This window comes from Ceratotherium simum, chromosome 4, assembly GCF_057802395.1.
Source record: "Ceratotherium simum simum isolate JZ-2026a chromosome 4, ASM5780239v1, whole genome shotgun sequence".
In the NCBI taxonomy this organism is placed as follows: domain Eukaryota; kingdom Metazoa; phylum Chordata; class Mammalia; order Perissodactyla; family Rhinocerotidae; genus Ceratotherium; species Ceratotherium simum.
Window position 1 is genome coordinate 92,207,768 of NC_141903.1, and position 25,940 is coordinate 92,233,707.

At 38.4% G+C, this 25,940-nt stretch overlaps 1 long non-coding RNA gene across 3 annotated transcripts in view; it reads left to right on the top strand.

The window, feature by feature from the left end:
• Positions 1–25,940, top strand: part of LOC147917369 (uncharacterized) — a 57,723-nt gene that overhangs the window by 6,215 nt on the left and 25,568 nt on the right. For all 3 annotated transcript variants that reach the window (XR_015552046.1, XR_015552047.1, XR_015552048.1), the window contains exons 3-4: positions 9,939–10,055; positions 10,561–10,660. This is a non-coding gene — a long non-coding RNA (uncharacterized LOC147917369). The remainder of the gene's footprint in view (positions 1–9,938; positions 10,056–10,560; positions 10,661–25,940) is intronic.

Genomic DNA, 25,940 nt, shown 5'->3' on the forward strand with positions numbered 1-25,940 from the left:
GAGGCGGGAGATCTCATTGTTCATCATGCCTAACTCTGATTAGTCCTCTATTCTCATTTTGGTGCCTCATCCTGCCCTCTGCTGTGCCTGGACTCCTCAAGTCAGGGGCCTCACTGGTTCAACTGCTACAGAGAATAAATCTGGTGAGGTTTTCCTAAGGTGAGACAAGAGTAGTTACCTGGCTTCATAGAGTGGGTTGCAGTGTTCTTTCCAACCAGTTCTCCTGTGCTGCTGGTCCCACAGCGCATCTCTGCCTTTCCCAGGACCTCCCATTCCTGAGCCCCTCCTGGGCTCTCAGAGCATCAGCCTGCTTCAGTTTGGTGTTAGGCAGTTAGATTTCAGGTTTCTCTGCTCTTGTAAGCCAGTTTCTGCTTCTTCATCTGCTTTCCATCTTCACAAATTTGTTAACGTTCCTTGTCTGCTGTAGTGTCTTTCCAGCTCTCTTTGTGCTTGTGGATTTATACCTTTAATAGTTTTTCCTTTACTGTCATTTTCGGAGGATTTCAGAAAAGAGAGAAAAATATGTTTACTAGGTTAAACTGGAATTTTTGATCCTACTTTAAAAAAGTAGCTGTTAGATGGTATACTGGACATGGTTTCCTTTCTAATTTTGAGTAAGAAAAAGAATTTCAATGTATGTAATTTGAAGTCAGTAGGTTAGCAATTGGGAATTAAATATTTAAAAAATTAAGTTTTGGCTTATTTCCACTGATACCTTAGGCGTCAGTGTTATGATTTTATTGTAGCCCATGGGGAATTACATGAAATTGATCCAAATAAACTGCCATATAATTTTTCATGTTTTGTATGTCATGAAAATTCTTCACAAAATTAATTTACAAATGAATCAGCAGCTTTCATAGAACAAAGACATTCTGTCCAGAAAGATTTATACTTTTAAACACATTTATATTTTAAAATATAAAATATATATTTTTAACACATTGTTATAGCAAAACTTACAGATTAAATATATATGCATATCTTTTAAAATAAATCATCCCTGGAGACAGAAAATAGGAAAGTCTTTTTCTAACTTTTAATTTCTGCACAAGAAATTCTGGGGTCATAATATCCAGGCCTCCAAAGCATTCCACCAAACCACGGGGACTCTCTGCTATAAAGAGATTTATGCAGAAATTTTAAAGCAATAAAAGTTTTCCTTATGAAGTTTTCCCTTGGGGCTCTGAAGTTGCATGTATGCTGAACTGGCTCCTTTTTCCCCCCTCTTTTGTCTGCATTTTTAGTTCAGTTTTCAAGTGCATCTCTGGGCTATTACTTCTGTTTTGTCCTCAGTGTTCACTGTTCTTCCTTTAGGAGTCACTAGATTGGCAGTTTGTCAAAAGACCAATTTGTGATTCCGTATGCTGTGCTTTTCCTAGCACTCCTGTCAGGAGAGATTTAAAGAATTCTGAAATGAGGGCTGTCTCTTCTCTAGTTGGCCTGAAGTGGAAGTGGTAATTTGGATTTGCTTTGCCTCTACTGTAATGATTGTAGTCCTAGAAATGAATTTTAAGGCGTGACAGCTCTGCCTCCATTTCACAGGACTTGTGTTGCCTGTGGGGGAAAACACATCTCATGGTCTCTAAGGACTAAACAGAAGGAAAGCTTTCTAATCTTGGAATCGGATTTTTCTGAGGGGATGCATATTCACATAAATTAGAAAGAAAAACCATTAGGGAATTTTATTATGAAGAACATATAAGCTGATGAGACATCTGAAAAATCAAAACAAAGGAAAATTTCAATAATAGTTGTGGATAAGCTGTTAATTTATGTCCCTTAACACCTTTCCTGTTTCCTCATTAACCCTTTTTTCTATGCTGGCTAGTAATACTTTTGTGCAAATAATTTGTGTTCCTTCCTCAGAAGTATGTTCCAATATATGGAGTGCATAATTACATTGTTACAAATGGATATAATACTGGAATTTGGACTGCTGTCACATTGCTATTTTGATGATTTACCATGATTCTAGTGTATCTTGAGTTGTTTTGGTTCAAAGCCTTATTTATTATAAAGTATCACACATCTTTTATTTTTTTCTCTCACTTCAAGATCTGAGTAGATGAAATTAAGGCTCATCTTACAAGTGCAACAGAAATACATATATAGTTTACTGACCTGTGTCTGTAGAATTTTCTTTCACTGGAAACTATGGCACTCTGTGTAACAGAGTCTGAAGGAGAAGGGCTGGGAAGTGAAGGTAACAAGGTGAAAATATCTCTGAGTCACAGAGGTCAGTTTTAGCTGGAGCAAGTACATCTTTTTCTAGTGAAGTGAATGGAAATCTTTCAATTTAAAGAAAGGAGTAATGTGAGCAGATAACTCAAGGCAGTATTGTAGAAGTCACGGAGATGGACAGAGCTGTGAGAGAAGTAATCATCCCTGGCAAGGAGATTATCTGAAGAGGAGAGATTTCAATTTATTTGGATAGAAGTTGTGTTACTTTAGATTTTGGGGAGGACTAGGGTGAGGGAAGGCAACAAAATCAGATTCTGACCAGCTAAGGTAAAAAAGAACATATTGAAAGTATACTCGGGTGTTTCTCAAAGAAGAGTTGAACGGCCTGCTCTAGGGATAGGAATACAGCTTGTCTGTGAATGAGCAATGCCAGATCTTCTGTTTGCTTCTTATTCCTACAGACTGTCTTTCCCATGGTAAACACGCTGCCTGGAATACCCAAGGTTTACATTTTATGACTTCAGGCATTAGGGATCAAGTCTCCATCTTCCTTCCTGTCTAAGACCCCAATTCCAGGGATGGGACTTACTGGCCCTGATTGAGTGAGGTGCCCAACTTGGACCACAGGTAATGAACTATGTGGCCAGAAGGAAGGGTTGCATTGCAATCAGACTGTGGCTGCATTGTAGTGGGGGGGGGAAAGAGAGAGGGAGGAGCAGTTTCTAGAATAAGCAGAGGAGCTAGGGAGATGACCTCAGAGTTTTCCACCATAGAAGTTCATCTCCAAATCATCTGATTCATGGGATTTAATTGGAAGGGATGATCTGATGTTTGGGTGCAAAATCCCGCTAAGCTACTCTCATATTCTGTAAGAGAGCGGTACCTGAAGGTTTACCAAGGTGTCGACACAATTTACCAATAACCATTCTATAGACAGGAGAGAGAAGGTGAGTTTTACTTGAGCCAGAGTGAGGGTTATAGCCTGGGAAGGGAATCTCCACAAAGGAAGAAAGCATTCTGGAGAAGCATGGTTTTCAGTAGTCTTATACCTTTTTAGAACAAAGAACATACATTAAACATGCCCAGGATACATATTTATCAAAGTTTCAAAGAGCTGTTCAGTTGCAAATTAGCAGGTCAGCATGACCCTGATGTCCAGGAAAGGGAACTTATCTTCAGGAGGACTGATATGGCGTTACCCGATACTGGTGGGCGTAGGAGGGGAAGTATGCACTCTTATCTTAAGAGTGCATTCTTTGACTTTGAGATAATGTTTAATGCGCCCTTTGCTTTAATGGTTAAAGCAGATGTACAATGTATGTTTGATAGGCCATAAGTCAGTCTTCTTTAGTTCAAGCTGAATCAGTTTTGAACCAGAATAGCTACCCCGTATACCTCGATATGTGAAAATCTCTTGTCAAAGGTTTATTTTAACTACTTAGATATAAAAGAGTAGTTTATTAATATTAATTTTATAAATTTTGTCTAATAAGTTATTGATTTTGAGTTGCAGCTGGAAGGCATTTATAAATCTAATGTAGTTCCCTCGTTTTACAGAGGAGGAATCTAAGAGGGTAAATGACTTGACCAAAGTCACAACGGTAAATAAGTGAAAATACCTGGGCTGGAATTCAAGTGTTACTTCTTATCTAGAGCTGATATTTTGATCTTATTAGGTCTTATTATTTACTTAGAAGTAGTTTATATTTTGCTAAAAAAATTAAGGATGATGGGTTCTTATTTGTATGATCTCTGAATAAAAGTATATATAAATCTCCAGTCTCACTGTGTCCAGTGGCAGCAAAACTTAATAGTAGGTCAGAACTTTAGCTCAGAAATTGAGAAATGTCACTTCCACGCAGTGCTCTCTCCTGAGCGAAAGGCCACTTCTGCACAGAGATGACTTGCAGATAGATCTGCAGGAAAAGCCAGGATTTGGGAAGCAGCTTTGGATTCAGCTGGATATCAGCTCCAAGATAGTACTGTAATGCTGGAGCAGGGTATATCACAATTTAATATGGCAATGATGACCTGAGTGGTAAGGCTTTCAAAGCAGCAATACCAGTAAGGGCCCTGTGCATAGGGGACAGACAATAAACATGTAAACAAATAAAAAGATTATTCCAGGTATAATTACCATGAAAAGAATAAAATGGGCATGTGATAAAGAGTGATGGGAGGCTAATCAAGATTGGAGAATCAGGGAATTCTCTCTGAATTAATGAATGATTCAATCAAAGGGAAACTATCAAAATAAAAACCACATATCAATAACTTCAATAATAGAACCATATAGTCATATCAATAAAAGCCCCAAATGATATTTGATAAGATTCAACATCCAGTCTTAAACACCTTAAAAGTGAGATATGGGGTTGTTCTTTCTTAACATTAAACAGGAAAAACCGGGCCGGTGCAGTGGTGTAGTGGTTAAGTTTGTGCACTCCGCTTAGGCGGCCCGGGGTTTGCAGGTTCGGATGCTGGGTTCAGACCTACACACAACTCATCAAGCCATGCAGTGGCGGTATCCCACTTACAAAATAGAGGAAGATGGGCACAGATGTTAGCTCAGGGCGAACTTCCTCACCAAAAAAAAAAGGAAAAACTAAGAATTTAAAATTGAGTTGATTTTATAAATGGTAGAGCAAATCTAGCAACATTTCCCTTTAAAAAATCAACAAAGCAGGGGCCGGCCCAGTGGCTCAGCAGATAAGTACGTGAGCTCCACTGCATTGGCCCGGGGTTCGCCGGTTCGGATCTTGGGCACGCACTGACGCACCACTTGTCAAGCCATGCTGTGGCAGCCTCCCATAGATAGTAGAGGAAGGTGGGCGCAGATGTTAGCTGAGGGCCAATCTGCCTCAGCAGAAAAGAGGAGGACTGGCATCAGAAGTTAGCTCAGAACTGATCTTCCTCACACACAAAAAAATGAAAAAAGCAAAGGTGTTCTTTGTCACCATTATTTTCCAATGTAATGCTGAAAATTATTTTTATCACATAAGGATCTCCAAAAGAAATGAAAACTAAAAATTAGAAGGGAAAAAAAGAAAGAAAAACTTTATTTGAAGAAATAGAAGACCCAAATTAAGCCATTTTCACCCTCCACAAAACTATTTGAGATGTTAAAAGCATTCAGTGAAATGGGCAAATACAAGATAAATCTATATACACACATATCAGTCCTAAATATCAGTGAAAACCAACTAGAAAAGATAACTAAAGAGAGATCTTATTCACAATGTGAGTAAATTATAAAATATATGGAAATTAATGTGGAATGTTCAGGGCACATAAGTAAACTATAAAAAAACCTTTACTGAAAAATTCAAAAAACCAAATGAATGCAGAGATATAGCATAACTGTGGATAGTAGAGATGATATTTCCCAAATTAATGCATAGATTTAACATATTCCCGTTAAAAACCAAAGAATACTTTATAGAGCTCAGTAAAATGATTCCAAAAGTGTTTTGGCAAAACAAATGGGCAGAATTATCAAATGGTACTCCATGGGGAAAAAAAGAACAATGAAGAGGAACTATCTGCTTGCTAGGTATAGAATTTTAAAGGAAATGAATGGAAATGATATGGCATTAGTTCAGAAATGAAGTAAAGGGGAATCGAAAAGAATAGAAAACCTAGTTTACTTTTAATTTATGAACTCAGTCTACCCAAACCATGGAGAAAGGAGTCATGATTTAAGAACCACTAAGAAAATCATATTAATATGACGAAAAATTAAGTTATACCTTCACCTCACGCTACATTTTTATCCCTTCTGCAAGAGGCTGCCCATCTGGACTTTACTGTTTTTGAAAGTTGGCATTAAATCATTTAAAAGTTGGCAGCTGTTTTCTTCTTATAGAGGTGGAGTCATCAATTCATCTTCAGAGAAGACTTTGTTTGTTTTGGGAAAATCACCAGAATGGACCTTTTTAATTACACAAATGTAGAGCAAGTACTCACTTGTTTTTGGAGGAAACTGAAGTCTCCACTAAGCTGACAAGTTTAGTTTAGAAGCATAAATTGGATTTATTGGCTGGTGTATGTCCTTTCCGAATCAGAGGGGAAAAAATATATTCCTATGTCTTAGTCCATTTGGGCTGCTATAGCAAAATACCTGACTGGGTGGCTTATAAACAACAGAAATTTATTTCTCACAGTTCTGGAGGCTGGAAGTCCAAGATCAGGGTGCCAGCATGGTCCAGTGAGGGCCTCTTCCAGTGGCAGGCTTCTCGTGGTGGAAGGGGCTGGGGGTGTCTCTGGAGCCTCTTCTGTGAGGCACTGATCCCGTTCATGGGGCTCCACCCTCACAGTTTAAGCACCTTCCTGAAGGCCCCTCCTCATACCGTCACACTGGGCATTGGGATTTCAACATGTGAATTTTTAGGGGATTTAGGCTGAACTGTCCTTGCAAAGTACTGTTTGTTTATTTTGGAAGAGATAGACAGAATGTGTGTGTGCGTTTTGTCCAATTACAGGTAATTTCTTACAGGAGATTGTCATACTGGCCCATGCCAAAAGGGTTGTCTAGGCCTGATCTCTTTATGCTGGAGATAAAAAGTGTGAAAGGGAATCAGTGGGACTGGACTTGGTACAATAATACTTGGATTGGACTGTCGGTGCCTTTTGCTTAGTGTTGTTTAAGACAGAATAACTCAGAGCTGGGAAATGCACTGCTGACCTTCATCGTTGCCTTGTTTGAGCCATGGGAGCCAGATTACACCCTGTGTGGGTGGGTGTTCCCGCTGTCAATTGTTTAATTTGTTTAACTCAATCTTCACAATAGCCATATGAGGCAGGGCATGGATTTGGAGAGGAAAGATCTTTCTCTGAATGTCTCTGACTCTCTGCATCTCTTTTTCCCATGTGTGCGAGTACACACACACATGAACACACACACATTCACAGGGGTTCTTAGGGCTGGTATTCCAGGAGATGCCTGGAGAGTCTCCATTGGTGGGGTGAGCTGGCCACTGCCGCACTGGGTGTTCTAAAAGTAACTCCTCCTAGTAGTAGTTGTAATCTACACTGTACTGTTGTTATTTCATCCCCGAATCTGCAGTACATGTTTGTTAATTGTTTTATTCTTGTTAGCTGTGCCTTGGAGAATTACGGGAGAAATCAGTGTCCATGCTGGGAGACAAACTGGTTGGGCAGAGTGGTAGTTTGGATAAGCTGGTTATCAGATGGCGGGAGTGACCCACTGGACTCCAACAGAGGTGATAAATGATCATGAAGACTGATTTAGGGGAAGGTGTAATAGGTCTGTGGGAGGGAGATTCCAAGGAAAGGTGGGTTTCTTACAGCCTGTGGAATGCAGATTCCTGGTTTTAGTAATTTGGCTGTTAGAGGAAATTCGACCTTATTATGTAATCCCAGTTTTGTGTGGTCTGTGGACTACTGAGGCCAGTTCACTTGTTCCTTCACTTGTTCATCCATTCCGCGAATATTTATTGGTTGCCCCTGCGTGCTGGGACTGGGCTAGGCATGTAGATACAACGAGGCCTAACAGAGTCTCTGCCCTTCAGAAGAAAACTCCTGGAAGGTAAATATTAACAAATTGGATTGTAAGAAAATAAGAAGAAAAATAGGAAAGGAAACAGAGAAATGAAAAAAATAGAAGATAGAATATTTATGACTATATAAACATTTTAAATATCTATAAAATGAAAATCAATAAAGGAAGCTAAAGAAGAAAACAGGCTGAAGGAATTACTTGTGCTAAATATGACAGATGAGCTAATGAAATTTTAAATATGTTGGTCTTTAGTCAAAGCTAAGACTAATACCAAACCCTTAAGGGAGAAAAGGACACTAACATCATTCACATAAGAGGAAACTTAAAAAATACCTTTGAAAGCAATTAAATAAATTCACATTAAAAACAACAAAAGGGTAATATCTCACACTGAATGAATTTAAAAGTGTAAGAAAAATCATAAAACTATGAACAAGGCTGTGGAAAAATAAGCACCCAGGCATTGCTATTGTTGGTATGAATTGATGGAATACAATAATTCCTGAAAAGTGACTTAAAGCATTAAATATTAAGAATATAAAAATATTAATGCCTTGAAACTGAAGATTTCATCCTAAGACAAAATTTCACCATTTAGCAATCACCTCCTAGAACACTTACAGCGTACCGGGCACTTCTCTAAGTGCTGTACGTCTATTAACTCATTTAATCTTCACAGCAGCCATAAGAAGTCTGGGTACTTTTATTATCCCCATTTTACAGATGAGGAAACTGAGAGACGCCAAGGTTAAATGAATTGCTTAAGATCACATGGTTGGGCAATGGCAGAGCTGAGATTGAAACCTTCTGGGTCTGGACTCGTAATCACTGCATCATGCTGCTTCAATGGAAGAAAAAAGTTCTATATACAAAGACGCTTGTAGCATCATTGCTTATAATGTAAAAAGAAAATGGGGTAAACTACATGTTCCACAAGGGGAATGGTTAAATATGTTACAGTACGTTCATTCAATAGATAATTATTCAACTGGAATCGTTCAGAACGTTTCTTTTGTTTTCCTGGCGTGCAATCGTGTGGGACACCAACTTCACAGAAGTATTACTTGTCCTTTTGCAAGCCTTCTCTGTGTCCCTGTATCTTTGAGCTATTCATAAGGATCAGGAGGCTCTGTCCCAATTGGGCACTCCATTATTTTCTGCTGCAACAGCCCGTGGCTCCCTTTATCATGTCCTTAGATGGAATGAATGTGGTTGGAATGAAAGTTCTTTAGGCGTATAAATTACCATCTTTCCTGGATACTTCTGCCACATTTAGTGTATTAATACATTTCTTTGACCTCTTATTCCTACTGTTGTTTCCTTACCCACGTAAAGCTGTTTCTTACCATAAATATGTTAACATAGTTATCAACATATTTCTTACCTTGAAGGGCTGTGAAGATCTAAGTAGCACCTTGTATAGTAAATGTTAGGAAAAGAGTTTCAAAATATTAAAGTAATTTTTATTTACACAGAAACAAAATTGAAACAAGAGAAGAAAAACACGTTATATATTTTAGCATGTCTCTTCATATTTTTTCCTATTAATTAAAAAAATAATACATCCCATTTATTAGATGTCTATGATGTGTCAGGAACTATGCTAAACTCTCTGTGTAATTTTTTGCTTTTAAGTCTCTCAATAGCCATAGAAAGTAGGTATTATTTATTATCACCATTTCACAGATGAGAACACAGAAGCTTGGAGAAGTTGAGTAGCATGCCCCAGGTCACACAATTCATAAATGGAGGAGCCAAGACTTAAACCCAGATCTGTCTGAATCCAGAGATCAAGCTGTTAATCATACTGATACTATCTTTTCTTCCATTTCTTTTCCAAAAACAAATTTAGAGTTACTTTCTCTAATGTTTACTTCTATAATGAAGTCTAACTCTGTGGTTACAAATAACCTTATAACCAGCTGCCTTGGAAATGAGGAGGGTAGCATAAATTAAAACCAGAAGTGGCTTACAATGTTGAATATGGAAAAAAGGTGACATCAGGAAGTTCTTTGAAGAGGACCTTGCTGTAATGATGAAATAAAGAAGAAAAACCAAGTAAGGGAATGTAAAAGCACAACATGGAATGCCCTTTCAACAAATTTACATATATGTTTGATAAATGTATTTCCTATAAAGGAATATTGTGTACAATAAGTGCTAATGCCAGGAGGGAATGAAATTGTGAAATTATCTAAATATGTATTGATTTCAAACGCAACTCTTCTTCCAGAAGTGTCCCTTTCTTCCTTCTCCTGGCTCAACCGTGTCAAGTAAACCGTACACACAGAAATCTCTCATACCAAAGGCTCTGCCGTCTAACTGAAAGGCTGGCACCTGTTCTAGAGCGGTGAGTTGTACCATTTTTGATACCATGAGTAGCTTCCAATATTTCTCTTACTTTATCTTCCTTCCTTTATCTTATTTTTGAACTTGAGAAAAAAAAAAGTTCTTACAAAAGTAGGAAAAGTGATTATTCTGAAGCCACGTTAACAAGTAGCCACCATACCCGGTTTTAAACCTATTCTGTCAAACAACAACTTGCCTTGGTAAACACAGTTTTACAAGCTAACCACTGTCAGTCTTTCACTTCTGAAAGTCAGCCAATCAGGGACACACTCACGCCAGTAGCGTGCCTCTGAGTGGTACCCAACCAACAGGAATCTCACCTGAGTACTATGCTTCTACAGATGATGTCAACTCACTTAGACCTCTGAGAGACCACTAATTCCCGAACTTCATGCTTCCCCCAAACCTTATGTAAGATTGACAATTTGTTCTGCTTGAAAAGACTGTGTCTGGCTAGCATCTCTTACTATAACAAGCAATAAGTTAGCTTTGTCTTTTTATTTCAGATCTTGAATGATGGTCTCATTGGACAATTTTGGAGGTTCCACCAAGGTCATTTTGAAGACCCTCATTTGACGGCGTTCCAGGGGACCCTGAGGCCAACAGGTACACTCACTGGGCATCTTGTGCCAAAATTTTATTTACTCTTCAGATATGTTGTCAAGTGAGTCAGTCTCAACAATAATCTGATCTTTGACTAGTTTCTTTTTTTTTTTTTTAATTTTTATTTATTTATATTTTTTTTCCCCCAAAGCCCCAGTAGATAGTTGTATGTCATAGTTGCACATCCTTCTAGTTGCTGTATGTGGGATGCGGCCTCATTGTGGCCGGAGAAGCGGTACGTCGGTGCCCGCCCGGGATCCAAACCCGGGCCACCAGCAGCGGAGCGTGCGCACTTAACCGCTAAGCCACGGGGCCGGCCCTCTGACTAGTTTCATTGAGTTCATATTGCTAAATTTATTTTGATATTCTAAGATTTGTAACCAGATAGATCTTTGTTTAGGCCTAGATCTTTGTATAGAACAATTAGACTTTTTGGTTTAAAGGTGCACCATTTGGTAAATAATTAGACAAGTCTTTGTGTAAGATCTTTAGACCTTTTCTTTTGGAGGTGTGCCCTTTGAGAAATGTTTTTGCCATTAACTTGCTTATTCTCCTGCTGCTTGCATGGTTTAGCTGCTGTTTGTCTATATGTACAAAGTCTTGGTTCATGTGTTTTTGTTTCATCCTGGGTTGTTTTGTTTCTTTTGAATGTATAAGGGAGTGTTCTATAGGGAACAGACGGAAGCATAAGCCTGGTAAGTTTTCAACTCAATGCAAGTCAGCATTGAGGGCTAATGGCTGGAGGTCTCTTAGACTAGCAATCAACTTGTGAAAAAGGGGTTTGTCAAACTTTGTCTAGGGTCCCCTGTAAAACTTTCATGGGAGTACCCTCTTCCTTGTTAATTTTGAAAGAAGCTCACTTTGTTTTGTCCTTACTCAAGGGTCAAGTTGACTGTATAGCCCCTTCCTAGTCTCTTCTTGGTTGGGGATCCCAAATACCCTTCAAAAGACTGCACTATAGACTGGCTAGTGGCCTCTCTTTCTTGTGTGTTATGGGTTTGTCTATGCCAAAGTCTCATCCTCCTCCTGGAAGAGCTTCTATTTCCTTTAAGAAGCACTGTAATTCTAACTTTTGCAGTTTCCTTGGTAAATGGCAAAAGAATTTTTTGACTTAAAATAATAATGGCATGTTTGACATGTCCAAATCTTTAAATTAATATCGTTTAGAGGAACTCTAAAAACGTTAGGAGACAAAATACCCTCAATAGTCAGCTCTTTAATTGGTATGCTAAGGCCTCAAAAATATTCTAACTCAAGACAGTCTCTCTCAAAGACTTTGTAACCTTTTGAAACCCATTCACTTTGCATTTCCCTCTTGTTTTCTACTCAGCTTCACCTGACCTTCTAAATGAGCTATTCTTTTTTTGTATGTGTGTGTAAGGAAGATCAGCCCTGAGCTGACATCTGCCAATCCTCCTCTTTTTTTTTTTCTTTGCTGAGGAAGATTGGCCCTGAGCTAACATCCGTGCCCATCTTCCTTTACTTTACATGGGACGCCTCCATAGCATCGCTTAACAAGCGGTGCGTTGCTGCGCGCCTGGGATCCAAACCTGCAAACCCCGGACCGCTGCAGCGGAGCGCGCACGCTTAACCGCTACGCCACTGGGCCGGCCCGTAAATGAGCTATTCTTATTTCAGGGTTTTCTCAGGGAAAGAACAGTTTTATTCTAGAATTTCTAGACCAGAAGGTTGAATTAAAATTCCTGTCTAGAGCCAAGTTAAGGGACACAATTAAGGATTTTCCTAAACTTTCAGAATACAGGCAGAAGTTTGTTACAGAATTTAATATTTTGTTACATTCTTAATTTCTTCTATTACAGAGCTGTACCAACTAGTTCAGCTAATGCTTAGCCTGTCAGAGGAAATGCTTAGTAAACAGAGAGATAGGAAAGAAAAGATTTAAGTCACCCAGTTATATAAACTTTTAAAAAATTGTCTTGAGAGCAATAAAAATAAAAAACTGACTACAATGAGGCAATTTAAGAAACAATTATTTTAAGGGAAAAATTGTAAAAAGGTCCAAATTGTAAGCAAACAAAGAATATTTACTTCAGGAAATATTCTAAAAGCTGGAGTAAACCCACAGCTACAGTGGACAGATGTGTCTTCTCTTGTTGAAAATGGGATCAAACCTGAAATAGAGAATTTTTTTTTTTTTTTTTTTAAGATTTTATTTATTTATTTTTTCCCCCCAAATCCCCAGTAGACAGTTGTATGTCATAGCTGCACATTCTTCTAGCTGCTGTATGTGGGACATGGCCTCAGCATGGCCGGAGAAGCGGTGCGTCAGTGCGCGCCCGGGATCCGAACCCGGGCCGCCAGCAGCAGAGCGCACGCACTTAACCACTAAGCCACAGGGCCGGCCCGAGAATTTAATAATAAAGAAGAAATTGAAATGTAAAATTGCCAATCTAGAAAATATTTAGTGTGTGGCTAGATATTTCCAGAGCCTTAGGAAGTAAATAAGGTGAAACTCAATAGAGTGTTTGGTTCTCTAGTTAAAAAATAACTAAAAATGTTTCTGTTCTCTAAAAATTGGAAGCCTATGGATAAGGATACCTGTAGATATTGCAAATACAATGGTAATTGAAAGAATCAATGTTCTATACTGGCTAAGAAATGGAAGGACAGTGATCTAAAGTGTGTCCATTGATGCTGCTCCAAGGGTGACATTAAGCCCAACTCTTCCATTTCCTTCTTCTAAACTCTCAAAGGGCTAATATAGCTCTCTTGTTGCTATGGGAGCCACTATGTCTACCATTAATCTCTCTACTATAGAACATCAGATCCCTCAGAGTAAAATTTTAAAGTTGTTTGAAAACCAAGAAAGACTTTCAATAAGAAAAAAAGAGAGGGGCCGACCCAGTGGCGTAGTGGTTAAGTTTGCGCATTCCGCTTCAGTGGCCCGGGGTTCGCCAATTGGGATCCTGGGGTGGACCTACTCATCGCTCATCAAGCCATGCTGAGGCGGTGTCCCACACAGAAGAGCTACAACTGTGCAGCTATGATACACAACTATCTACTGGAGCTTTGGGGAGAAAAAAGAAAAAGAGGAAGATTGGCAATGGATGTTAGCACAGGGCCAATCTTCCTCAAAAAAAAAGAGAGAAATTTTGTCTTAAAGTAAAAATGACTGGTTGTGCCAGATAGTGAAAGAAGATAATAAAAGACAAATTTGAGGGTACACAGTAAATTGTGGAAGGCGTTAGGAAAAACAAGCTTTATTTGCCTTGGTTTACTGGAAGCATTAAAATAATGAAAATTTCTACAAATCCAAAGACCTTTCCCAAGTCCTACCCTGTAACTGTTACTTGGGAATAGTTATCAGAAGGACATTCCTTTCTTCTGTGTGACACAACTCCTGCAGATTTAGTAGGTAGGGATTTACTTTGCAAATGCTACTGCCTGATAAAATGCACTGCAAAAGGATTATTTTTTAAAATCCCAGAAATGTTCTCACACTCAATAAAATTACAGCTGATGTGGCTAATAATATACCTACACCATGTATGATTCAAGAAATCACTGAAGAAATATCTATGGTCCCAGAATCTCCGTGGGCAAAAGATTCCATGGATACAGGCAGATTAATTAAAACAGAGCCCTTAGGGGTTGGCCCGGTGGTGTAGTGGTTCAATTCACATGCTCCGCTTCGGCGGGACAGGGTTCGCGGGTTGGGATCCCAGGCGTGCACTGACGCACCGTTTATCAAGCCATGCTGTGGCGGCGTCCCATATAAAGTAGAGGAAGATGGGCACGGATGTTAGCCCAGGGCCAGTCTTCCCAGCAATAACCTGGCAACAGATGTTAGCTCAGGGCTAATCTTCCTCACAAAAAAATAAAAATAAACAAACAAACAAACAAAAAAAAACAGAGCCCTTAAAAGTCTTCCCGGATTATATAAACTCTTCTTTTTTTGTACAAACATGAGAAAGTTAGGCCATGCTCTAAAGGTCTTAACTCACCCACTTGGCACACACTTAAGACCTATTGCCTTATTGAAGCTGATCCCTTAATTCAGTAGACAAAGCTTAGCTTAGTTGCCTCAGAACAGCTACAGGCCTCAACTAAATAAGTTAAAATGTCTTCATATTTTGTACTGTGATCACCTTTAAATCTGATGTTATCATATATAGTAACTCCTTATTGCTAATGAGAAACACTGAACATTTTTATAGTAGTCAATTAATCATAAAATACTGATACTTTCTTCTTCTCAGAAACACTCCTATTCCAACAACTCTATTACCCTTACCCAGTAGAGGAGAATCTTCTGATTGTGTTTCTGTAATTCCATGGCCAGAGCAGAATTTTTGGACACTTCAGTACCAACTGCTGACTTAATATTCTTTGTTCGTCTAATACTAAATACTGACAGTATTGTTTGTTGATGGGTCTTATATCTAAAAAGACCAACAAACAGACCAATGGACTAGAATAAAGATCCCCAAAATAAACCCTCACATATATGGTCAAATGATCTTCAACAAGAGTGCCAAGACCACTCAATGGGGAAAGGACAGTCTCTTCAACAAATGGTGCTGGGAAAATTGGATATCCGTACACAAAAGAATGAAGTTGGACCTTAACCTTACACCATATACAAACATTAATACAAAATGCATTAATGACTTGAATGTAAGACTAAAACTATAAAACTCCTAGAAGAAAACGTAGGGGAAAAGCTTCATGACATTGGACTTGGCAGTGGTTTCTTGGATGTGATGCAAGAAGAAGCACAGGCAACAAAAGAAAAAACAGACAAATGGGATGACACCAAACTTGAAAACTTTTGTGCACCAAAGAACACAATCAAAAAAGTGAATAGTGAGAAAGCACTTGCAAATCCTATATCTGATAAGCAGTTAATATCCAGAATATATAAAAAACTCCTGCAACTCAACAACAAAAAGCCAAATAACCTGATTAAAAAATGGGCAAAGGACTTGATTAGACATTTCTCTGAAGATGATATGCAAATGGCCAACAAGCATATGAAAAGATGCTCAACATCACTAATTATGATCATCAGAGAAAAATGCAAATCAAAACCACGATGAGATGTCACCTCACATCCGTTATGATGGCTAATATTAAAAAAATCCCAGAAAATAATGAATGTTGATGAGAATGTGGAGACATTGAAACCCTTGTGCATTGTTGGTGGGATTGTAAAATGATATAACTGCTAAGAAAAATAGTATGGAGATTCCTCAAAAAATTAAAAATACAGCTACCATATGATCCAGCAATCCACTTCTGGGTATATACCCAAAAGAATTGCAAGTAGAATCTCAAAGAGATAGTTGCACACCCAGGGCATAGCAGCATTATTCACAATTGCTAAAATATGGAAGCAACCCAAATATTCACTGATGGATGAATGAATAAACAAAATGTGGTATATATATACAATGGAATATTATTCACCCTTAAAAAGGAAGGAAATCCTATCACATGCTACAACATGGACGAACCTTGCGGATATTATGCTAAATGAAATAAGTCAGTCACAAAAAGACAAATACTGTATGATTCCACTTATATGAGGTATGTAAAGTAGTCAAATTCATAGAAGCAGAAAGTAGAATGGTGGTTACTAGAGGCTGGGGGGAGAGGGAAAAGGAGAATTGTTGTTTAATGGGTATAGAGTTTCAGATTTGCAAGATGAAAAGTTCTGGGGATCTGTTTCACAACAGTGTGAATATACTTAACACTACTAAATTGTACACTTAAAAACATGGTTAAGATGGTAAATGACATGTTATGTGTTTTTTACCACACACACAAACAAGACTAGGCTTGGTTTACAATAAGTAGACCATTCTTTCTTATAAAATCCAATTCCTTACAAATTGTTCAAATGACTGAACTGTGGTCTTCTTAAGGGCACTTCAAATTACTAAAATAAAATAATATATAAATTAATAGCTGATATTCTTTTAAAATAATTCACTTTTTAAAACTGCTATAGAAAAAGATTTTAAAATCTTACTCAGGTACTCTTTAAAAATAAACAACAAATAAACAGCATATATATTAATTACTAGATACCTCAATGATATCTAAAATAATTGCTGTAATAAAAGTAAAGACTCACAGTAAAAGAGGTACTATAGAATCTAATATACCATGCTGTAGATACTATAGAAATATTTTAGAAATACTATTGACATATTTAACAGAATAGCACACTAAATAGGCCAAAATTCTCCATGAAACAACCCATCACAGTAGGGACAAATTTGCCATATTGTAATAATTTTCTCCATAACTGATTTAAGATATTCCACATCTGGCTTACCCTGTCTTATTCCCCTTACTAGTAACAATGACTCGCCTAGGTCTAGACCAAGGTTGGAAAGTATGACTTGCAGACCAGATCTGGCCTGCCATCTACTTTTGTAAATGAAGTGTTATTGGAAAACAGCTACACCCGTTTTTTAGCATATTGTCTATGGCTGCCTTTGTGCTAAAACGGCAGAGTTGATTAGTTCTGACAAAGAATGTGTGGCTCACAAAGCCAAAAATATTTAATATCTAGCTTTTTACAGAGAAAGTTTGCTGACCCTCGGTCTAGACAATTATCAGCATAACTCTGTAATTCAGCTCTTCCAAGCTATTTTTAGTTCAGCCATATTAATAAATGATGTAAGGGTATGTTGCTCTAACTTTACCAGTAATGATACACTTTGCGTACAATACATAAATGAAGGAAAATGTCCTTGCACAGGGAAATTACAAACAAAATGCAAACAATAACCACGTCACATAATACTCAAAGACAATATATTCGCAGCTCTACCAAAGTCAAATTATCTCATGTACAGCTTTTTGCTCAGTGTCTTATGAATGAATCAGGCTCTTCAGTGCCAGTCCAGGGCCAAGGTTAATTATTCTGTTGAATTATTAGCTAGGCCATTCCTGCAGTAGCCAGTCTCCAAGATGGTCCCTGATGATTCTTGCCCCTTGGTACTCATGCCCTTGCACATTGCACCCCTCCCACATTGTATCAGGGTTGGTTTATGTGACCAATAGAATATGGTAATAGTGAGGGTATGTCGCTTCCAAGGTGAGGTTATAAAAGACAGTGAGTTCTGCCTTGCTCTCTCATATTCACACTAGGGGAAGTCATCTGCCATGTTGTGGGCAACCCTATGGAGAAGCCCATGTAGCAAGGAGCTGAGACATCCTGCCAACCGCCAGTGAGAAACTGAGGCCGCCAGTCAACAGCCATGTGAGTAAGCCTCCTTGGGAGCAGATCTTACCCCCCATTCAAGCCTTCAGAGAACTGCAGCCTCAGGTGACATCTTGACTGCAACTTCAAGAGAAATACTGAACCAGAACCACCCGCATAAGCTGCTCCTGGATTCCTGACCCTCAGAAACAATCTCAGATACTAAATATTCTTGTTTTCAAGCTGTCATGTTTGAGATAATTTGTTACAGAACAATAGATAACTAAGACAATCCTCCAATATCCTAAATGGACTAGGTCTCCTTTCAAAGAGTACAAAAGTGTAAAATATTTTATGGGGAGAGGATCCTGAGAATAATGATCCTATCCATAGGAGTTAAACTACTAGAGGCATTCATCAAAAATTTGTTCCATTCCTCTGGCTGACATAGTAAATAATACACCCCAAACTCTGGGGCACAACAAACTAGTTTCAATTCCTTAAACCAAGTAGTTAGAGAGAATAGAATGGCCTTGGATTTCTTCTGTCCAACCAGGGAAGATTCTGAACCACTGCTCGCACTATATACTACTTCTAAACACTATAAGTGAATTGAAGTAATCTATATCTTAGCTAAAAGAAACGACAGCCTAACTATCTAAAATAGACTTGGAGAATCTTTGAGACTTGTTTTCATGACCCAGTCTGGGAATTTGGGATCATGGTTCTGAAATGTTTTCCAGTCCCTTCCAGTTGTACTTACTGGTCTCACTGTTGTTAAATGTGTATTTTCCAGAGTCTTAAATGCTTTTGTGCAGCCACTGTCCTGACAGGTGATTCAACAAATGATTCAAAGACAGTAAAAACAGAATAAAATCATGCCAACAGACATGTAAACTGAAAATAAAATCTCCACCCATGAAACCTCACCTTCAAGGAAAATCAACAATAGTGGTAAGGATCTTCACAATCCTCGAAGGTCTCTCCTGCAGCTTTGATTGAATGAGGACCAAAAGGAAGGACTGAAGATAGGGAAGTTCCCATAAACTTAGGGAAAGACTGATTTTTGCTGGAGCAAAGGTAACAAGTGGCCACAAGGACCAGTTTTAAACCCACTCAATCGATCAAGAAGAAGTCGCCTCAGTAAGCTCTTCACGCAAGTCAGCCTGTCGGGGCAGACTCATTCCAATAAGCACACCTCTGAGTGCCAGCTAATCCCCAGTCTCACCACAGCAGCCTGGACCACAGATGATGTCGACCCACGTCACCCCTGGAAGTCTGGCAATTCCTGACACCCCATGCTGCCCCCAAACAAAGACCCTCTGTAGGGTCAACAGTTTACTCTGCTTGAAGAGACTCTGCCTGACCAGCATAGCCCCCCTTTGCTGTAGTAAACAATAGGTTCAGCTTTGTCTTTTTATGTCACATATTGAGTAGTGGTTTCATCATCCTTTGGCAAAATATCCTGATTCTTTTATCATTTTCTTAACCTCTTCCCATTTAATAGTACCAATAGTGATAGTAGTGATGATGATGATGATTTTAACCTCCACTTGCTATTCCCCACGCATTGTGCTAAGGGCTTTACATGCATTATCTCAATAATTGAGGACTGCCAGTGCTATCTGGCTACCAGCACTTTTTAGACTTTCAGGTGGCCCTCAGACCTGAAGGAGTTATTATCCCTGAGCCAGTCATTTGCTTGTTTGCTTTCAAATCCACTTCTCACCCTTTCCCTGCTCTGCTCACGCTTTTCCTGCTCTCACCCTTTCCCTGCGCTGCTTAGTGTTGTGGGGGGGCTGACTCCTATGGGCTCTTCTGTCAGCTGGCTTCCAGCTCAGTTCTGCTAATGGGAACCTGTAGTGAAAGATGGAAGGCAGAAGGCAGCTCTGGCAATAGCTCTCCCCTTTCTACTCTGGCAATAGCTGGATTCCCTCTGTTGTCCCAGCCCCTTTGAACACGCCTGCCTTCCGTCTTCTCAGTGGTCATCACTCATATTATTCTGCCTGAAATACCCAAAGTGCTTTCTGATTTCCTGGACCCTTAGAGATAGAATCAGAAAAAGCTTGTTTAGAAATTCTACCAGGCAGACTCGAGAGACTTGAAATTTGTCCCAAATCTGCCTCTAAATAACTTGTGACCTTGAAACAGTCACAGTTTGGTGCCTCAGGTTTGCTATCTATATAACGGAATTGTTGATCTTTAAGATCCCCTCCACCTGCCCAACTAGAACCTTCTATAATGCTGGACTTGCAAGAATTGGTTGAATGTTACTATAAGAGTTATAACTTTTCCCTCCTCCCATGTAACAGTGTTTAGAAACTGCTTTAAAGGCCTTGATTACATCTAGAAATATGGCTGTTCCCCTAACCAGATGAAACATATAAAAACACCCTTTTCCCTGAGCGTAATTTGAGGGACCCAGTGCAAAATGAAGATGCAGGGCCCTTGTTGAGAAAGCAGGGAAAAAAGTGCCATTAAAAGTATTACAAATAAAGCTTTTGCTTTAAAAATATTTTGTTACTTATAAAATACAGCAGAGATAATAGTGATATATGAGTAACAATATAACTTACAAAGTGCAAAAAATATTTTTGGTGTCATAATTGTATATAATACAATAAATAATACTTTATTAATCTGATATCTTGATTAATTATAATCTTGTGGCTTTTCTGCAAATTCTTTTAATAGGTCATTAAAATATATACTTTTGCAGTTTTATTTTCACTTGGTACAGTTGGAAGAGACACTAGTTGCTCTTGGAAAATGAAAGATTGCAAATAATTTTTGATAATTTTAAATTTTGACAAGGATCTTTCTGCTGATGCAATTGTTGTTGGAATTGTTAAGAGTATTTTATAAGCTGTGACGACATTTGGGATAAATTTTTATTATTATTTTATTTTATTTTTTTGTGAGGAAGATTAGGCCTGAGCTAACATCTCTTGCCAATCTTCTTTTTTGCTGAGTAAAATTGGCGCTGGGCTAACCTCCATGCCCATCTTCCTCTACTTGATGTGGGACACCGCCACAGCATGGCTTGACAAGCAGTGCATAGGTCTGCGTCAGGGATCCCAACCTGCGAACCCCGGGCCGCCAGAAGCGGAGCGCGCAAACTTAACCACTACGCCACCGGGCTGCCCCCTCTGATAAATTATTTTGAAATAAAAATTTTAGTACATGTAGAGCTGATGATTCTCATGGAAGAATTTTTCTAAAAATATTTCATTCTTCATACAAACCAATTTTGTGTAAGTCAAAATTTAATTTTAAATGTAAATTTATACAATGGCATTTTAATGTTTCCTCTGACATTTCCTGTAACTTGTGGAGGTTCTACAAGAAACCAAATGTGGCTTCATGATTTGTATAAAATTCGCAATGCTGGTTTATGCATTATATCAATGCATCTTCAACTACAAGGGAAAAAAATTTTAATTATCTTCCTCATTAATAATTGGTGCATCTGAGGCTTCATATGAAAGTAATATAGTACTATTCTGTCAAATGCCATGATCTTTAAATTTATTGTCTAAGTGTCTGGATGTGTGCTTTGCGACGTTGAAGCAGTTTTCAAAATCTGAGATTCTAAACTCTTTAAAGGATTAGAGTGACTCCTGACATGCTTTCTTGTAGTGTTCATGTGTACGCTTGTTTTGTGATAATTTACCGACAAAGTTTACTGCCTGTGTTCCGGCAGCTCCTGTCCCAGCCTCCAGCCAAAGTTAATATTTGTGCCAATGCCACAGTCAGGCTCCAGGGACTGATGGGCAAGCCATGGTCCCTGCGGTGCCTGCGTGCAGAACCCCTCCTTTCTCCCATGGCTGTAGCCTCTGCTGCCCTTGTTGCTGCTTTTGCACTGTTGTTGCCATCACTGCTGCCAATTTGGGCCTAGGTCCTGGCCGGCAGCCTTGGTCAGGTAAATATCAGACTCTTGTGTGGCTAAGGCCTTGAAAAGATGGGCAAAATACTGGGGAAGAGGAGCTGAGGTGTATATCTTCTTTATAAAGTTGTGTGGGAAATGTTTGCAGCCTCCGATGCCAGGAACACCCTTAAGTCTGAAATCTGGGAGCCCAGACACAGGGCTGCAGATGCCAGTGAAACCTTGGTGGTGCCAGGGGACCCGTGGGAATGAGCATGACTGTTTCCAAGATGTTCCAATGACATAATTAGTGTTATAGGTGACTGAGAATCTTCCAGATGTGATGATGCATGAAGATTGGTGTGTTTGGAGCCAAATCTATCCAAAGGTGCACTTTTGGATAAAAAGTAGAGATGAGTGAGTTTGTGTCAACCTAAATGTGTACTTCCTCCAGGCTATAGTGTCCTTTATCTTGAAATATCTGACCATCTTGAAGAATGGGAGTTTACTTATATGCATGCGTGCCATCTCTAGTACTTCCTGAAGATTCTACAGGATTCATTCACCTTAGGTGTGAAATATTTTGTAGTACTTTTTATAGTGGTACCTTTAAAAAACTTTTTGTTATGGAAAATTTCAAACATATACAAAAGGAGAGAGAATAGTATAATGAACCCCTTGTTGTGTACCAGCTTCAGTAGTTTCATGACTGAGTTTTGTCTGTACCTCCCCCCACTTTCCTCAGTCCTAGATTATTTTGAAACAAATCTCAGGCATTATATCATTTTATCTGCAGATATTTCAATATGTATCACTAAAAGATTAGGTATCATTTCACCTAAAAACTTAACAATAATTCTTAATATTGTAACATAGTTATTAATTAAATTTCTCTGTCTCAATTTTTTTTTGTTTAAATCACTTTCCAGAAAAGGTCCACACGCTGCTGTTGGTTGGTGTGCCTCTTGAGTTTCTTTTAATATACGATTAATAGGCCCACCTCCCCTTTTTTCCCTTGTGGTTTATTTGTTGAAGAAACTAGATCTTTTTGTCCTGTAGAATTATCCAGATTGGATTTTGCTACTTACACTCCCAGGAAGGTATTGTTTAACATGTCTGCTGTTCCTCATATTTCTGTAACCTGGTATTTAAATATAGAGGCTTAAGAGATTTGTGTTTTGTTATTTGACGTGTGGCTACTTCATAGGTGGTCTTGGGTACTTCCAAATGGACACAATAATGTCCCTTTTTTGTGATGTTAGCAGCCATTAATAATCTTTTCTCAGATGCACTATTTCATGAGAGTTTACAAAATGGTTGTGTTTAAATTGTATCATTCTTTACTTATTAGCTGGACTATTTCTATAAAGAGAAACTTCTCTGAGTAAAAGATGATTATTGTAGTCTGAGGTATGATATGCACAAAAAAGACAAGACTTATGCTTGATCCTTTCCCTGTATTTACCGGTTTTCAAACTAATGAATTGTTTCTCTAGCATCCTCGACATGTGACCAATGAGGTTTTTTTGATAGTATCATTATGAATTCATGGACTTAAACTTATTTGATGTGTTTCCATCCTTATTGGTGCTCAGATTGTCTCATCTTTGACCAGTGGGAGCATCTTCGAGTTGGCTCCTGAGTCCTTTTGATTTAGCTCCGTCCCCTTTTACAGGTGCCTGGCTTGTGGTTTGATGTGGTATTCCAGCGTCATCTGGTACATTTTCTGCCCTAGACCTGGAATCAGCTGTTTCTCCAAGGAGCGCTGTATTTTTCAGTGAAAATGTATTCTGGAACTGCAAACAGGTTTCTAGCCTTTTTCAGTGGACAGAGCTAGGAAAAAAAAAATTTTTTTTTAAAGATAAAATACACGATGAATTCATACTGATACTTCCAATTCAAAATTAGGATTACAGAGTTTTTATTTAACATTACCAGTCTTATATCACCTGTATCTCCTTTCTCCCACGCCGAAATTGGTTGATTCCCAAAGACACCAACGTAATTACTCATTTGCTTTGTCCCCCAGAACATAGCCAACAAAATAACAGTATCAACAACATGTTTACTGAAAACAATTTTACGATTATTCGTATAGGTCTTTTTTGTCTTTAGGGTCTATCCTACTAGGATTATGCAATCAAATTATTGTGTTGGAAAGTCACTTGAAATAATTTTTGATTCATTTTTAAATTTTGTTTTTGTTTGTTTTCAGAAATTAATTTTTAAATTTAATTTTGTCTTATAAATACATAAAATATTTACATGGCCTCAAATTCCAGTATACAAAATAAAATATATTTGGAGTAGTATAACTTTTGCCCCAGCCTCCACTCTATTCTCTCCCTCTCCCATAGATAATTTTTTAAAATTTTATTTTTTTGTTTATTATTCCATTATTTTTTTATTATTATTATAGTGTTTTAAAAGGTATATATGACTGGTCAGGGTCATTAGCAAACTGTTTAAGTAGCTGTGACAATCTGAAGCTACAGAGTTTGGGGGTGAAGAGGGAAAAGGAGGACTGGAGATAGGTGTTGGGTTTCTGATTGTCATAGCAACAGTGGTAATGACCTGGAGATTCAAGAAAGTCTGTTGTTTCTTGTTTGAATAAATGAAGGAAAATGCTATAAGTACCTGGGAGAATCTTGGAAAAACAGGATGATTGAGGCAAGGCAGAGTAGATTTCTCCATTCAATATTTATGGAGGATCTACTGTTTTCTGGGAATGGAGATGGGGGCAAGACCAACCAAGTTTCAGGGAAGGTCCAATTTCTTAGTCAGGGTACATATTTGTTTGTGATTACTTGGGTTCTCTGATGTCATTCATATAGTAACAATACTGACAAAGGTCCATTATATTTGGTGAAAATCACTTGTATGTAAGATATTTCAATTCAATACTTTTCAGCAAAATAGCACAACTAATATATTTAAGATACTTTATAAGATGCTGTGGGGATATGGATGTGCAAAAGATATGGTCCTGCCTTTTAGGGCTTTCGAAGCCAATGAAGAGAAGTGAAAAGAGACAGAGAGCTCCCCTAAAAATATAATTGTGGCATGTAAGTACTAGAATGGAAATAAAGCTGAAAGGTCATGGAAACCCAGTAGAGGAAAAGTTGGTTTTGAGTTGGGGATATCAGGGAATGTTTCAGCCCAGCTCTAAAGTTCTGTGGTTTCCTGATTCATTGGATGGCTCTTTGGTAAGAATCAACAGAGGGAGAGGCAAGGAGAAAGGGCATCTTGGAAAGAAAGGGACAGGTGACCAGTGAGAGTGTAGGTGCACTTGTGGGACTCATTTGCTCATGGCTGTCCTCATATGAATCAGTTTTAAAACCAGGGGACTTGGACCAAAACAATTCAACCTGTTTAGAAATGTTTGATTATTTGGCAGAATCAACCAGTATGGTCTGAGTGGAACAGTTTAAGGAGAACATATTTCCTCTCATAGAATTGCATTATCTGGGCCGGCCCTGTGGCTTGGTGGTTAAGTGCGCGCGCTGCAATGCTGGTGGCCCGGGTTCGGATCCCGGGTGCGCATCGAGGCACCACTTCTCCGTCCATCCTGAGGCCGAGTCCCACATACAGCAACTAGAAGGATGTGCAGCTATGACATACAACTATCTACTGGGGCTTTGGGGGGAAAAATTAAATAAATAAAAAATCTTTAAAAAAAAAAAAAAAAAAAAAAAGAATTGCATTATCTAGTTAGCAATTAATTTTTTTTAAAAAAAACAAGGCCTGTCTGTGAAAAAGGCAAAAAAGAACTGTCTATAAAGATCCTGTTATTTCACAGAAATCTCAGTTGCTCTTTTCATAGCCCTAAAAGTGGAGTTGTTGGGTGAAATGTTCTCAGTTTGGGAAAAATTGTTCTCAACTGTTCCAAATGGTTATAAGGCACCATCCATTATATGCTGCTTTTATTTTTGCTGTGAGACTTGTCAGGTTTGGGAGGGAATAAAATATGTTCTTAGACACTGTGGTAAGGGAAAGATGTTACTGCATTTCATCAAACCTAAGATGCCATTGAATATAAGATGTACCATTATTTATGTACCATTAAGAAAGGGCAAAAAAATGTCAATTAAACTGTGATGCAATATAAGATTCACTCCAATTTCGGAGATGTTAAAATGTGAAAATGAATGTCGTTTTAGAATTGATGATATATGGCATTTATTGAGCACCTACAGTATACCAGGTTTTGTCCCTGATCCTTAACAAACATTATCTCAATT